Here is a 13,796-nt window from a genome sequence, read left to right as displayed (position 1 = left end):
ATTCTTGAACGACCCCAAAACTCAGGATCCGTGGCTCTTTATACCCTTTCTTTAATTATATTTTTGTTAGCTTACCAGGATGCCCAACTGTGTTAGTCAGAATTATGTCACTCCAGGTATACAATAAACCATTATCGCTCTACTTCTGCCAATAGGGTTTTTTTTTCTATTGTCACGATCATGTATTTCACTCCCACCTCTGCTGCAATGATCTTCCAGCCCAGACTAACCTGTCATGATTAGATATTTAGCGACCCCATCTACCACAATGTTTTCCTGTCCCAAGCTGATTAGATATTTAATGTCTTTTTTTCTGCTACAAGGGTTTCAAGCAGGCTGACTTTCAATTAAATATTTAAAGTCAAGTCCTAAATATCTATTGTCACGACTTGTCCCAACCTTCAATGATGATATTTAGCTGGCAAGGCTGACGTTACTAAATGCTATTATCTCAGCCTTTCACAGTAACCGTTCAGCCCCAGTGTGACTCTGCTAATTGGCGGAGGAGCATTCCACTATGCTTATCCCATCCAGCCACAGTGGCCCCATCCTGCCACCGTGACCTTTTGACTCATGTAGCATTCCACAGACCCCTTGTAACAGATCGACAGTCGTCTCTATGCTTTTACCCTTCCCAGGCTGTCATGCTCGGTATTTGCCGTACGGTGTTCGGATCTTTGATCAGATATCTGTTTGTCTTCGCCCCACTTTCCAGTACCTGGTCCTTATCCATGTGTGCTCCAGCTTCCCAAGTATTCGGCTAAATACTGTTGAAGTATTTTGATTACTCATAGCTTTACGACACGTTCAAACAGTGAGTTCCAATTATACAACACTCTCAGAATGACAATGTTCTTCCTATATCTCCTCTGATTATCCTCCCCCTTGCGTTTAACGTAGATCTATGGTTGTAAACACTTCTCTTAAGAAATTTATTCCTATAACACATATCTATCCCCTTACTGTACACCTTAAACTCTTCCCCACTCATTCTTCTCCGCTCTCAGATAAAGAGCCTGAGCTGAACTAATTTATTTTCGCCATGACGAGATTGTCGTGCTGGAAAAGTACAGCCGATCAGGCAGCATCCGAGGAGCAGGAGGACTGACGCTTCTGGCATAAGCCTTTCATCACGGATGAGATGCATGGATGGGGCCGGAGAGATAAATGAGTGGCAGTTGGGGTTGGGTGGAAGGGAGCTGGAAAAATGCTAATTGGGTGGAGGCGGGGGAGAAAGTGATAAGTCAGAGGGGGAAAAGATTAATAGGTCCGAAGGTGGTGCCGAGTTGGATGCTTCGGACTGTGATAATGTGGGGGCAGGAGAATTGAGCGAGATGTTGAAATCCAATTTATCCCGTATAGGTGCAGGGTCCCAAGGCAGAATATGAGGCCTTCCTCTTCCAGGTAGCGAGTGGTAACGGTTTGGCTGTGGCTTATGCCCGAAAAGTCGATTGTCCTGTTCTGTAAACCACATTTCAGGGGGATGTGAAATAGCAAAGACTAAAAAAAGGACAAAAACTTTTAGAATCAGAGTTAATAGGATTAGACACAAAGCAGACAGAAACCATTTGGCCAATTGAGTCTCCTCTGTGCCGCCGAAGAGATTCACACTCCCTCACACTATTTTTCTAACCCCGCATTATTTATCCACCTACAAAAATAGAAATGAGTTCAAAAGCTCAGCAGGTCAGGTAGCATCGGTGGAGAGAAATCAGAGTTTAACATTGCAAATCAAAAACTGTTCCAAGAAATGATCTGTTGTCCCCAAATGGTTATTCTGTTTTCCCTGAGCTGCAATTCCTACTTTTGTTTTTGATTTTGTCTTTGATTATACAGTCCATTCAGATTTTGTTTGCAATCTACCTGAAGTGCACATCTTTGGACAGTGAGAAGGAATCGGAGCAGCCAGAGGAAACCCACAAGGAAGAGAGAGAAAAGGAGCGTGCCAATTCCACACAGTCAGTCACATACGTCTGGAATTGAATGCGGGTTTCTGGCCTCTTAGCCCTCCCAAGATGCAAGCGCCCGTCCACATTGCTAATTGAACCCAATCACTCGCAGTGCTAAGCAGTGGTATTGCCCTGGAGTTCAATGCAAAAAGAAGCCTATGTATCAGTACTGGAAATCAATAATCGATTAACTATCCAAACTCTTTTTTAAAAAATCACTTGACCGATAGCCTTGTACGTCTTGTCATCAAAAATTCACATCTGAATGCTTCTGAAAGTCATGAGGATTTCTGCCTCTCCAAACTTTGCATGCACTGAGTTCCAGATTTCAACCACCCGCCATTTCAAAACGTTTGTCTGCGCATTCACTCAAGTGTTTCCTCCTCTGTTCTTAAATCTATTACCCCGTGAGCAATCTCTCCGTTATAGGGAAACGTTTATTTCAGTCTACGTCATCCGTATCCCTGATTATTTTGTATATCTCAATCATGTCTCCTCTCGATCTCTTCTGCTCTAAGTCTATCCAGACTATCAAATATCTCTTCATAACAGAAACTCTTCTACCCAGACAATATCCTGGTAAATCACCCCTCCATCATTTCCAGTGCTAATGTGATTGCAGAACTGCACACAATGGTGTAGATGGAGCCGAATGTGCAAGTGAAATAAATTATGTGGAAGTCTGCAGAAAGAAGTCTTTTTGAGAAAAAAAGTTCCTTTTCCTCAGTGCTGCCCTGTGTTCTTTTTCTGAGCCTGAAGTTCGAATAATATCTGATCCATGTCATTAAAAGCTGCTATTGACCATTGATCTCAAAACCATAGTATCAAAATGGATTGACTGGTCTGAAGGTCGCAATGGTATGATTGTGGCACGTTCACCCAGCAACAGTGAGCGCAGCAGCACAGACTGAACAGGGTTCAATGTGAAAATGATTGTAAGGGAAATGGCAGGGGGAACTTAGAGGAGGTCAGTGATTGTGGGAGGGAGAGAAGTCTCCAAGAATGGGTGAGTCTGAATTCTGTTATTTATCTCACAGAGATGTGTGAGAGAGCGGTTTGATGAAAAAATCATAATGTCAGAGAAAGTTTTCATGTAAAATCAATTAATTCATTTCTGTGGTTCGTTGGCATGTACCAGAAGGAGTTAAAAAAGGAGAGAACATTACATTGCCGTAACTCGGATTCAAACGAAGTTACTGCGGCCACAACGCACAACACTGAACATTATACGATCCCTGGGCCATGCAGAGATACGAGTTTGAAAAGAGCAGTAACTACAGTGTCATAGGACATGTTAGGAAGAATGCAGAGACACAACAGGACTATTTGGCGAGCAATAATACACATGTGGGAACTCAGAATTGGCTGTATATTCAAATTGGATGTTTCATGAGGCTGAGGAAGTTCCATCGAGTACGGCATGAAGACTGAAGGTGATAGATTTTTACAAAACATCAAATTCTCAAGGGATCCTGAAGGATATTGTTGAAATGTATGTTTCAACAGCAATGTGGTTTCACATTTGTTGCCTCACGAGCTTCCAGACACAAGGAAGCATCCATTTCTGCAGTGGATCACATAATCCCAGTTCCCATAATCAATGGTGCAGTTGCAAAGGTCAAACTGGAATTTGGGATGGAAATGAGCACATGACGCTACTCTGTCGCACCAGTGGTGCGATCGCTGAGCACATGGTCCTTCCTCGGATGTTACAGAGTGCATGAAATTCCGAGGCTGGGAGTTCTGGTGGTCAAATGCGGGGAGGAAGGGCATATTTGTCTCCAGTTATTAGATTATTAAGGTACAACTGCAACATTAACCCGGACTGCAGATTGGCTCAGTGGAAGCGTGCTGCAGCCTTAAGGGAGAGGTCGATGTATTGCAAGCATTCAGTTCAATTTTACTTAACAATACACTGTTTTGTTATTTTGACAGTAAGAACTGTTTATAGACCACATCATCCTCTTGCGCCCAGCAAACACTCCAGTACACCGTACATCAGGTTCATTCCAACACAGCCACCTGTCATATTCTCACTCCCTCTGAGATGACTGGAGTTGGCAATGTCATTCTCTGAGATGGAGCAACGTAGGATTGAGATGGTAGTGTAGTGAACAAAGAAGAACAAAGAACACAGAACATTTATAGCCCAGGAACAGGCCCTATGGACCTCCAAGCCTGGGCTGAACCAAATCAACTCTCTAAACCTATCACCCAATTCCTCAGCATCTGTTTCCATCTCTCCCCACTTACTAACGCATCTATCAAGGCGCACCTTAAATGAAACGACGGTGCCTGCCTCTACTACCTCTGTTAGCAACGTGTTCCAGGCACCTACCACCCTCTGTGCAAAATACTTTCTACATCTAACCTCTTTCAACGTTTCACCTCTCAACTTTAATGCATGACCTCTCATTATTGAATCCCTCACCTGGGGAAAAAAACATCTCTATACACCCGGTCTGTAACCTTCAAGATTTTGTAGACCTCAATCAAGACCCCTCAATCTCGTTTTTGCTACTGAAAACAATCATAAATTTCTTAAACTCTCCTCACAGCAAGAATGAACTCCATCTGCCACTTCTCCGCTCAACTCTCCTGTCTATCTATATTCTTCTTCATTCTTTCAGTGATCCCTATGATTTGTGCTACTCACCAACCTTCGTGACAAATGCAAATGTAGTCGTGATATTCTGGGCTAGCAACCCTTGGAGATTGGAACATGGCAGCTGCTGGTATTTAAATCGATGAATAAAATCTGGAATATTAACCCCGATCAGAGGAACAGAGGCAAAATGTTTTAATTTGCTGAAAACCGTTTCATTCTTGTCGCTTTGAAAGGGGAATTTGCCATCCTTAACGAGACCTGATAACATATGACTCCAGACTTCCAACAGTGCGGATCACCCACAGAATCCCTCTGACTCAGTTCAAGGTGAATTAAGAATGAACAAAAAATAAAGCTCAGACCATAGCTGTCACACTCCATGGGAGAATAAAGAAGAATTTTTAAAAAGCATGGATGACGGGGAAAATTGGGACTCTGCGTGGACTCAAATTCAACTGATTATCCAGGCTAAATAGACACATGGATACACACACCGCTAAGAAGTCAGGTCCATAGGGCGACTTCAGGAAAGGATTCAATTACCCGCTGAAGTGTAAACCTACGTACCCAGGCACAATGTGGACAGGGCATTCACCACTCCCATAGGTGAGAAGGGATCACTCATAAGGCCAACTGGCAGAGTCACCAGCATGTTTACAAATGACATCAAGGGTCAGATTGTGCTGTTATTGCAGGTGTTCATCACATCCAGCAATGAACCATGTTTGGACGCCTGTTTCCAGTGGAGTTCTACTGTTTCCTGATTCAACGATTCAGACTTAATTGTAGGATCATGATTTAGAAGTTTGCAGAGGATGCAACAATTGGTCGTGTATTTGACTATGATGAATAATGTCAGGGCCTGCAGAGATGTATCAGTCAGGTGGAAAATAAAAACGGTGAATGGAATTGAATCCAGACAAATAAGTGGCAACGAATTTGGGGAGTTGAAACAATAACAGTGAAGATTCTGAGTGTGAACAGAATAAACAGGAACCAAGAGATCTTTGAGTGGATATTCACAGATCACTGAAGATTTGTGGACAGGGAGCTCAGTTGGTCGACAGTATTTTTGGATATTTTCTGTTGTTGTCCTCAGCCTGTGGATGATATTCGATCTTGAGCAACCGCCAGTTTAGGAAACAACTTAAAGAATGAGCACAAGTCTGGTCCATGCAATAATCAACATTTTTTAAAAATTGTAAGATAAAGGATGGAAGGCTGATGTATACCACTTTAACCATCAAGACCGCTTCATCACTCAATGAATTTACTACTGATACATGTCCAAGTCATGCCGGTATGTGCCTTGGAGGATAACTTGCAAATGGTAGCGCTTCAGTGCATGTTCAACTTTGTCCTCATAGTCGGTACAGATTTTGAGCTTTGAATGTTCTGTCAACACAGCCTGGATGACTTACTCCACCGCATCTTGTAGGTGGTGCACTCTACTGCAATTGTGCATTAGCAGTGAGGGTAATAAACATTCAGGTATTGACCGTGGTACAGTTAAGTGACTGCATTGTCTTGGAGTATGCCCAGTTCTTTGAGTGGTATTGGAGCTACACGCAACAAGGCAAATGGAGAGAGTTGTGTTACACATCAAATTTGTGCCTTACAGGTGATGCAGGCTTCACGGAGACATGAGTTGTGTTAATTATCAAACAAAGTCGACTGACGGACGTTTTGTTTGTAGTCAACTTCTTTGTATGGGCCGTCAGGTTCCATTTCTCCTAAATATTAGCTCCGAGGACGATTACACGGAGGACTTCAGTTACAACGAAGCCATTGATTGTCAATAGAATAAGATTAGATTCTCATTTGTTAAAGTTATCATTACTGCATTTGGTCCATATGTAGACTAATCCGATTCCAATCGCTATCTGATTTCAAGTTCCTGTTCCCGTGCTGTAAGGGACAGCAGAGATTTACGAGGATGTTGTCAACTTTGGATAAAATTGAGTTTCGTGGAATGATTGGTCAGGCTTGGAATATTCTTCTTGAAACAAAATCGTGGGATCTTGACAGGGTAGATATAGGCAGGTGGTTTGGTCTATGCTCTGATGAGAGCACAAGAGGACATAATCTCAGAATGAGATATCGCACATTTAATTCAGAAATGAAGAGTAATTTCCATGCTCAGAGAATCTGTGGCATTTTCTTTTTGGCAACCGAAGTAGAGGCGAAGTTGTTGGGTATTTTCAAACTGTGTCAGGTATTTAATCAGAAAGATGATGAAGTTTGTCGAGGTACGTGAGCAGAATGGAGTTGAAGATTATCAGATCAACCATGAGTTGGTTGTATGGTGGGGCAGACTCGATGGGCTAAATGGCATGCATCCATTTTGTTAACATTTGATCTAACGCCAAATTTTATTCCTAAGTTGAGAATTGTGAGTGGATGGGATGAAGTGATAGAAAAGGTTTATCAAACAGATCAGGAACGAAGCTCATAAGCTCATGAAGAAGAAATGTGCTGTGACCTGGGGGCAACAAATGACACTCTGCACAGCACAGGTGGCTGTTTACAGAAGCTGTGATTGCTGAAGAAAATTGGTCGACCTTGTACAGTTAGCAAGTCAGTCATCACGCTGCATGTGAAAGAAAGAAAGGTTCGGTTCATTGGAGCAGTTTGTTACGGTTCCAATTCCGAGTGACTGCTGAAATACTGATCAAATCATTGTGTGGACTGTTCGTTTAAATAATCATGAGCAATCCCATTGGATAAATTTGTGCTCCCGATCACTTGTTAGTCATTTCTCTTCCTGTCGATGTAAATTCATAGAAAGACAAGATGGAAAGAGGGGCATAAAGAAAAAAATGTGTTCCTTCTAATTACACCAATTTAATTTACAACCGAATAGAATATCTGCTCTCATTTTTTATTTCAACTTTAATGTGATGTTGATTATTCGTGAATCTCCCGTGCAGAGAAGCGGAAGAACAAAAGTCTCGATCCAGTGTATACCAGAGGTGTGAGATGCAATGTAAAAATGCAGCAGTGGTTTGTGGAATTAGCAACCAAAATGTGACTCGAACCGTGAATGTGGAGCACGGTGGTATAATAATCCATCACCGTAATCTCTCGTTCTCCTCAGCACGTTTTGGAAATGGGTGACATGTGACCTCATCAAGGTAACATGTGTTGAAAGTCGTGGTTGAGAAATGTCTTGAGCTAAATTGAATCCAAACCATTGCGTTTCTGCTTTCACCAGAATTACAATAACAGCAAAATCCAAGAAATAACCATGCTCAGAATGAAACAGTGAACAATAATTCCCCGTCATATTCACACCCACATTTTGCATTCACTCATAATTTCTTCAGTGACGTTCTCTCTCACATGAAGAAGTAGCTATGGCGAGTGATATAAATGCGATGTTGTGGTTCAATAGCCGTTCTCAGATGGCAATACTGAATTACGTTAAACAACAAGAAAAGCTTTTTTGTTCGTTTCATTTTATTAAGTGAACTGAAAGTCACACTGTTCATAGTAATAATCGGAAGTGCAATAGATTTATCTCATTGAAACGATTAATGATATATGCAAATTTGTTCCGAATTTATTTAAGCTGAAAGAAAATACTGCCATTTATGCTGTTCAACTCCAACAGTTTGTTAAATTGCAGTTTCGATCCCCGCTATATTGATGTTTAAAACAAAACTGCGGTCTGGGAATGTGCTGAATATTTAAAGTGTCTGTCCTGTCATGATCATGTTCTCCTCCCGCGCAGAAAATCGCAAGCAGCTCGAATGTTGCTTTGTTTTCCAGGCAAGTTGAGTTTTTACTGTAACGGAATGGAGACTTTTATTTCATCGCAGTTGTGAAACAAAGTCCTGCGGTGACTCGATTCCTCGTTGTTTGGTTTTCTGGACAATGGGAAAATCGTTCCCCAGAATTTCGATGTCTTATGTTATTGCATTTCTCCCATTTCCTTCATTTCCGTCCAGGAGACATGGGAAGGTAAAGGTAATCTAATCGAGACTGTGATTGGTGAAATTCACTTTTTATGGCCCATTCTTATTATGTTCTTTCTTTCTCTCTTTTCAGCTTTGTCTGGGAAGTGGTGATGCACTAAGGCTGCAGTATGTTTGAAATAGTAGTTTGTAATTGCCCTCCTGTTCGTTGTGAGATTACTTTATGTCTCATGCCCTCGGCATTTCTCACATTTAACATTCATGCTTCGCTGTGTCTGAACATGCATTTGGTTTGCCAGTTTTGTTTGTGTTCCTTGTTAAATGTTTTCTGTTTTGCGATTCGCTCAGTATATTACGAATTAACAGGCTTTCTGAAGTAATTTCCAGCTGCCAAATTCTTCAATTGAGGATCTGGAAAAATTTCACGGAATATTGCCAGTCAGAGCAAAAGTAAGAAAGTCGTTCGTTTCGGCAGTGTTTCACAATCCTACCTTTCCCGTGAGCAATCGAACAGACTGAAAGATTGTGCCACAGTCTACGATGCTAAAAAGTGATCCTTTAAAGCAGGTGTAATAAGCAACACAACGTTATTGGGTTACACCGCGTGGGAACAGATACTTCAGGTGTATCACGTCCATGCTCACCACAGAACCAAAATTAAACACGTCCCATTCTCCAGCATTTGGCCTAAATCCCTCTAAACCCATTCTATCCAGAAAATCATCCGGTTACCTTTGCAATTTTCTGAGCGTAATAGCCTCGTCCACATTCGCGGGTAGCTCATTCCATACACGCACAACATTCTGTGTGGGAAATGTGCCTCAGGTACTTTGTCAATTTCAGCCAAATCACCTTAAACCAACGCTCTCGAGTTTTCAACTCGCCCCAGCTGAGGGAAAACACGAATGTACTCAGTTTACAACCCTTCCATCAGATCATGTCGCAGCCGTTACGCTGCAGGGAAACTTGTCCCAGCCTATTCCACCTCGCCCAACGGTCCAAGCATTAACGACATCCTTGTCTTTATTTTGACATCAATTTCTCGTGTCTTTTTTAAAAGTTTTCAAAATGTCAATTACGCTGGACAACAACGAGCTGTTGGAAACTGAAAGATAAAACGTAGAATGGCTTCAACTTTTAGTGCTGGACCCGCTGAGCCGCTGCACGGGTGGCCGCGGCTTGTTTCTGTGGTGTAGTGGTCATCACATTCCCCTTACACGCGAAAGGTCCCCAGTTCAAAACTGGGCAGAAACTACTTTGTTCTTCAATTGCAGCACTTTACATGGACAAAAATGGAGCTTTCTTGCTTGCTTTCCCATCAACAAACCTGCCTTCGAATTTGTTTTAACAAATCTGCTCTCGTAGTGAAATGCAATGTAACACAATTCCATTTAATTACTGCGCAAAGCATTGTAAAGTTTTTCTCCAACCTGGTTCTGATCATAAGTCATTCTGTTTGAGAGTGTAGTTTCTGCGTTCTGATCCATCCATAAAGAGCAGTACCGCATTTGCATTCCTTGCGCAAGCGACCGGTTCAAAGACAGGGAAGAAGCTGATGCACTGGTGTCACAGTGCACCACGGATTCCTGAACTAGTCTGTCTGTCAAATGTAGCCCAAAGTCGTCTCTGAAAGATCCCAGTTGGAAGCTTCTGACGTTATACAACGTGGGAGAATTGGCACCAGAGATCCTGAATCATGGTTTGGAGCAGTTCGCACGTTAGTGGCTCATTCAATCAGCAGCAGTAATGAAAGAAATTATACTCTCCGTGGAACCTCTGGACCTGTGCTTTCATAGCACCGCTAGTATTAAGGTGGGACCCCAGATCTAAGCCATGTTGGAACTGAAACGGCGGAAACGACAGAGAGGATGCAGAATGACATCGCACTCATTTGGTTTTCTTTAAATCACTGATGAGCAGGAAAATATAAACGGGGAGAGCGAGTGGGAAAGTGAGACAGTTGCAGCTCTGGTGAAACTCCTTCTTTGTGAGTCACACAGCAACGAGAGACTTGAAGGTGACTCAGCCGTGAGAGCTCTTTACATCGAGAACAAAAGGCACTCAAGTGCAGTTAGCACCTCTCCCGGAGTGGGGGTGTGGTGAGGTGCTAACAGAATCTTTTGACTTCTGTACCTCCGGTTTTAGCGTGGAGAACGTTCTTTGGGACTATTATTCTGAGAAACAGACACAGTGACTGAAACTATGCTGCACGATATGATGTGGAACATGTCCTGCTCAGCTTTGTGCATTTTCCCTGTAGTCCCGTGTGTATCATGTTCCATGTAAACGTGACAGTTGTCCTGTTTCGAGCAATGGGTGAAAACATTTAGCAAAGCAAGATTCGAAATTGAAGTAAAGTCAAGCAGCTCATGGTTATTTGAACAATCCTTAACCTAACATATACTGACGCACTCATAGATACATTTGTAGCGGAAAGAGTCGGAGAAGATACACTAAAGTTACCATTGATTTTTTTTGTCTGGATTGATGGGCTATCATTATCTGCTGCGAAATTGATATTGTAGCCATGCACATGCCAGAAGCTGTGCGAGTCGGAGAGGGGCCATGGAAACCTTTTCATGTGACTTTGCATCTGTTGGTTTGAATCCCGCCACTGCCATTTATGCCGAACAACTCCAACAGTTTGTTAAAATGCTGTTTCGATCCCCGCTATATTGATGTTCAAAACAAAACTGCGGTGTGGGAATGTGCTGAATATTTAAAGTGTCTGTGCTGTCATGATCATGTTCTCCTCCCGCGCAGATAATCACAAGCAGCTCGAATGTTGCTTTGTTTTCCAGGCAAGTTGTGTTTTCACTGGAACGGAATGGAGACTGTTATTTCATCGCTGTTTTGAAACAAAGTCCCGCGGTGTCTCGATTCCTCATTGTTTGGTTTTCTGGCCAATGGGAAAATCGTTCCCAAGAATTTCGATGTCATATGTTATTGCATTTCTCCCATTTCCTTCATTTTCGTCCAGGAGTCCTCGGAAGGTAAAGGTAATCTAATCGAGACTGTGATTGATGAAATTCACTTTTTATGGCCCTTCTTATTATGTTCTTTCTTTCTCTCTTTTCAGCATTGTCTGCGAAGTGGTGGTGCACTAAGGCTGCAGGATGTTTGAAAGAGTAGTTTGGAATTGCCCTGTTGTTAGTTGTGAGATTACTTTATGCCTCTTGACTTCGGACTCTCTCACATTTAGCATTCATGCTTCGCTGTGTCTGAACATGCATTCGGTATGCCAGTTTTGATTGTGTTCCCTGTTAAATGCTTTCCGTTTGCGATTCGCTCAATACGTTACGAGTTAACAGGAGTTCTGAGGTAACTTCCAGCAGCAAAAATCCTCAACTGAGGATCTGGGAAAATTTCACGAAATATGGCCAGTCGGAGCAAAAGTAAGGAAGTCGTTAGTTTCTGCAGTGTTTCACAATACTACCTTCCCCGTGAGCAGTCGAACAGACTAGATGATGGTGCTACAGACTGCAATGGCAAGCTCCGCTGAAAAGTAATCCTTTAAAACCGGTGTAAGCAACACAAGCTTATTAGGGTACACCGCGTGGAAACAGATACTTCGGTGTATCTCATGCTCACCACATAACCAAAATTAAACAAGTCCCGTTCCACAGAATTTGGCCTCAATCCCTCTAAACCCATTCTATCCAGAAACTCATCCCATTACCATTGCAATTTTCTGAGTGCAATAGCCTCCTCCACTCCCTCTGGTAGCTCGTTCCTTACACTCGCAACATTGTGTGTGGGAAATGTGCCTCGGGGTCCTTTGTCAATTTCAGACCACTCACCTTAAACCAGTTTCCAACTGAGTTTCCAACTCAGCCAAGCTTGGGTAAAACAAGTAAATACTCAGTGTACAACCCTTCCATAAAATCATGTCGCAGCCGTTATGCAGCCGGGAAAGTTGTCCCAGCCTATTCCACCTCACTCTACAGTCCAAACATTGACGACATCCTTGTCTATATTATGTCACCAATTTCACGTCTTTTTTTTTAACTTTTTCAAGATGTCAGTTACCCTGGATAAAAACGAGCTATTGGAAAAAGAAAGGTGAAACGTAGAATGGCTTCAACTTTCAGTGCTGGGTGGCACAGAGCCGCCGAGGGCACAGCTGCAGCTTGTTTCTGTAGTGTAGTGGTCATCACTTTCGCCTATCACGCGAAAAGTCCCCAGTTCGAAATTGGGCAGAAACTACTTCGGTCTTCAAGCGCAGCCTTTTACACGGACAAGAACGGAGCTTTCTTGCTTGCTTTCCCATCTGCAAACCTGCCTTGGAAATTGCACGAATAAATCTGTGTGAAAAATAATGCAATGCCATTTAATTAGTGTGCACAGCATTGTAAAGGTTTTCTCCAACCTGGTTCTGATCATATGCCATTCTGTTTGAGAGTGTATTTACCGTGTTCTGATCCCTTCCACGAAAAACAGTACCGCATTTGCATTCCATGCGCAGGCGAACCGTTTCAAAGACAGGGAAGAAGCTGATGCGCTGGTGTCACAACGCACCACGGAGTCCTGAAATAGTCTGTCTGTCAAATGTACCCCAATGTCGTCTCTGCAAGGCCTCAATTGGAAGCTGTCTGTCGTTATTCAACGTTCGACAATTGGCAGCAGAGGTGCTGAATCATGGTTGGGATCACTTCGCACGTTAGTGACTCATTCACTCAGCAACAGCAATGAAAGAAATTCCCCCCCCGCCTCCACCGTCCAGAGGAACTTCTGGACTTGTGCTTTCATAGCGTCGCTCGTATTAAGGTGAGCCCCGAGATCTCAGCCATGTTGGGACTGAAACGGAGGAATTGACAGAGAGGCTACAGAATGACATCGCATCCATTGGGTTTTCTTTAATTCACTGACGAGCAGGAAAATGTAAACGAGGAAGGCGAGTGGGAAAGTGAGGCAGTTGCAACTCTGGTGAAACTCCTTCTTTGTGAGTCACTCAGCAACAAGAGACGTGAAGGTGACTCACGCCTGAGAACTCTTCACATCGAGAACAAAAAGCAGTTAGCACCTCTTTCGGATTGGGGGTTGGGTGAATAGTAACTTCTGTTACTATGTTCAGAAACTGCCTTTAAATTGACGTGAACAGAAACTGCATTTCTAATAAGCAACATGGAACTTAGCAAAATTTATTGAGTCGCTTCTCGTCGATTCGCACACAGGTTTCCTACTCAGTTGGTATCCATGTGGATCATGTCCAGGTATGAACATCTCTGCAGCAACTTGCACGGTTAAGGTAAAAGGCAAGGAAAGTGGCATCTCGAACTGCCCCCCAGGTCAGAGCATCCTCACAATGTGATCTGTCGTTCT

General features: G+C 42.8%; 2 non-coding genes across 2 annotated transcripts; both read left to right on the top strand.

The window, feature by feature from the left end:
• The first annotated feature begins 9,655 nt into the window (after window positions 1-9,655).
• trnav-uac (transfer RNA valine (anticodon UAC)) lies at window positions 9,656-9,728 on the top strand. The gene has a single exon. It is a non-coding gene; the product is annotated as a tRNA-Val (tRNA).
• A 2,878-nt stretch (window positions 9,729-12,606) lies between these two features.
• trnad-auc (transfer RNA aspartic acid (anticodon AUC)) lies at window positions 12,607-12,679 on the top strand. The gene has a single exon. It is a non-coding gene; the product is annotated as a tRNA-Asp (tRNA).
• Window positions 12,680-13,796: the final 1,117 nt, after the last annotated feature.

This window comes from Hemiscyllium ocellatum, chromosome 33 (genome assembly GCF_020745735.1).
Source record: "Hemiscyllium ocellatum isolate sHemOce1 chromosome 33, sHemOce1.pat.X.cur, whole genome shotgun sequence".
Lineage (NCBI taxonomy): Eukaryota > Metazoa > Chordata > Chondrichthyes > Orectolobiformes > Hemiscylliidae > Hemiscyllium > Hemiscyllium ocellatum.
This window is presented reverse-complemented; position numbering and strand designations above follow the sequence as displayed.